Below are 3,069 nucleotides of genomic sequence, written 5' to 3' on the forward strand. Positions count from 1 at the left end.
CTACAATAAAAAATTAACTACAATATTACTTAGGCCTGCAAAAGAGAAAAATTAATGTGCGGGCTATCATAAAAGAAATTGGCATGCAATTTGAAAGCAAATCTTCTTAGCATGCAAAAATTCTAAAAACGTAAAAAGTCATACAAAAGTTTATAAAGAACAACAGTCAACTGAAATAAAAAAATTAAATACAATACTACTCAAGCCTGAAAAAAAAATAGAAAAATAAAAATTTATTAATTTACTTTACAATAAATTACCAATATTAGACGAATTCTTACCCGTTACGTACGTGAATTAGCTTAATTATGCAACGCCCTAGCATAAAAACACTGCGAAAAAGGTAAACAACGGGTACACAAAATGACGGATACAGCGGAGAGTCGTTAGGCCTACCTCTAACGCTTTTGAGCCCGCTAGTAGTAAAGAGGGCTTTTCGCGCGACGATATAATTCTAGTAAAGAAAGAATTACGCAGCGGAAAGGTTAGATCTCTCGGCGAAGCTGCCTTAGCTTGCGGTCGTGGATGAGTGCTTCGTTCGCCGCCTTGTCTGCCATCTATGCCGAACAAGTAAGTGCTGCAGAGACACAGGATAAGTCGTTGGAGTGCAGAACAGGTCGATTTTTTATCCCGTTCAGTTCGGACTATAAACGGATTCAGAAGCGTCGTTATGCGCCTCACGTGATCCAAGCATGATTCTTCGTCGTTTCGACAAATGCTGGTACGGTAACGTACGTGCAGAACCGCTTTATTTGTGAATAATTGAGTAAACTACTTGGGTAGGATAGAGAAGCCAACAACACAATAGGAGTCCGAGCCTCACTGGAAGACGGCGATAGGAGTCACTGTACCTCAGAATCATCGACATCTCCTGCATAGAGGTCAGTGTCCGTTCTGAAGTACGTCTCCACCACTTGGTAGACGTCTTCGTCGCTGGTTTTTTCTTCTTCGGCGAGTTTTAGGGCTCTCTTCTCGATTGTGCGAAGAAAACGGCATGTCCACACTCGAAACCGGTCCAAAATTTCGCTGAAGATGGATTTCCGGACAAGGTGAGGAGCTTCTGGGGCAATCATTCTTAGGCATTTTTTGTCACTTTTTTAAACATGAAAAGCTTTCTGATATTTTCCTGTGTAATTTTCTGTCAAAAACTTTACATTAATTTTATGCTTGATTAATTGACCGTTTTATCTTACCAGTGTCCTAACAATCGAATCTTTTTCTTCTGTGCCCTGGTGCTTTCTGGGGCTTTGACGCACCCTCGAAACATGGGCCTCATCCAGCCTGGCCTCGAGGGTGGGTTTTGGCGAGCGTTGGCTCTGCGACTGGATTAGATCCCAGAAAGCTCCATGGCAGTAAGCGTCAATTGACGATAGCACGCTGTGCCCTCAGCTTGGGCTAGTTCTGCTGGCCATAAGCCAGCGGGATCCGTGCCCATCGATTGCTGCTGCTCGCCTAATGAATGTTCTTCTGTTTGTCCTAGGAAAGCAGCAAAGGCTTCAGTTTATAGTGAAATTTGTGAGTTGAAGGTATGCCTTGGGATAGCCCAATTGCAAGTAAGTCTTCTCTGTTTATTGTTGTGTCTGATTATTATACTATAATGGCAAATGAATGCACCGATAAGGCAAACAAAAAACCGTTTTTAATTGGCATCAGATGGTTAGATTCTCAGCTAGACGATCATGAGGATGTTATTGGACTGTATGCGTTTCACAAAATTGATTCGGAAAGCTCATATAAGGCAATCAAAGACGTTCAACTGAGAATGAATTTGTCAATTTCTAAATGCCGCGGGCAATGTTATGATGGTGCCGCCAACATGATTGGTAGCAAGACAGTCGTTGCAACAAGGATTCAAGCAGAAGGGAGAGCTATTTTGACTCATTGTTATGGCCATGCCTTGAATCTTGCTGTAGGAAATACTATAAGCAGTCTAAGCACTGCCGGGATGCCCTCGATGCAGCTTTTGAAATTGCAAAGTTGATCCGCTTTTGATAAGATTAGGGCAGAGAACGCTTGAGACGATGACTGTCCGAATGTCGGTATTCGTTTTGTGATTTGAAAGACGCCTTAAAGCCAATGGAGGTAAAATTAATTATAGGTAGTGTACACATCACTTGTTTCTCAAAACTTGAAGCTTATTTCAGTGCCTTTTCTTGTTTGGATGAACGTGACGCCTCAGGTGCACAAAAAGATCCAAATGAAAAAAACTTCAAATACCTGCTATAGATAAGGAAATACGCGTACCTTCTGCGGTTCTGCGAAGCTCGGGTCTTTCGAAAAACAATCAGAGCATTTTAAAAACATATACAGCATTTGAAATAATTGTGTACTTTTCAATCATACTTACGTCTCCTAAATTAAATTGTGTTACTATTCACACAATTACCCAAGTTAATTTAATTTGAATATACTTTCTTCGCACGAAAGAATCTCCTTCTGAGGAACTAACAGGGAGAAAATATAGAGCATTAGAATTGAAAATTCATCAGATGTTATACAAAATTTACATTTGCCTTTACACTTAACAGCACTTTGTTCCAGCTCTTGTATTCTTCTCTAAAAAATTCTATCCGTTTAATCAACTACACGCATTATGCCTCTTTTCTTTAAAACAGAAAAAGGAAAAAATCAGTAGCGTTAACTAAATTACTTGAATCAGTTATTTTTCGGCATCTGTCTTCTTCTCTCACCAACAGGTGCTACAGAAAATCGAAGTGCTAGAGCAAACATGCAGTTAGTTAACATTATTCAGGATCCTACCGTAAGCAACCTCACCCAATTCCGCTGCTGGTGGTAGTGACTGAGATAATGAAGATAATGAAAATGACAAAAGTGGTGAAAGTGCAGTTGTTGGTGAGAATTCAACCATTCACACAAACCTCACATTGAGCTTGTGAAAAAGGTTTTCCTGTTTTCAGCACAAGCAAAAAACAGGAAATTTAAAATTAGTCAAAAATGCAACGCACTTGCTCATACTGTACAACCACATAAATTACCTTAAGCAGTTTCTGGTAATTTCTAAAAAGAACAGCATTTACATAAAACAAATCTCCATTATTGTCACCTCTA

The 3,069-nt window shown here is 39.8% G+C and overlaps 1 long non-coding RNA gene across 1 annotated transcript; it reads left to right on the top strand.

Moving 5' to 3' along the window:
- The first annotated feature begins 363 nt into the window (after positions 1-363).
- On the top strand, positions 364-1,179 carry LOC136187081 (uncharacterized). The gene is made up of 2 exons (XR_010669835.1): positions 364-721; positions 784-1,179. It is a non-coding gene; the product is annotated as an uncharacterized lncRNA (long non-coding RNA).
- Positions 1,180-3,069: the final 1,890 nt, after the last annotated feature.

Source organism: Oscarella lobularis, chromosome 5 (genome assembly GCF_947507565.1).
Source record: "Oscarella lobularis chromosome 5, ooOscLobu1.1, whole genome shotgun sequence".
Classification (NCBI taxonomy): domain Eukaryota; kingdom Metazoa; phylum Porifera; class Homoscleromorpha; order Homosclerophorida; family Oscarellidae; genus Oscarella; species Oscarella lobularis.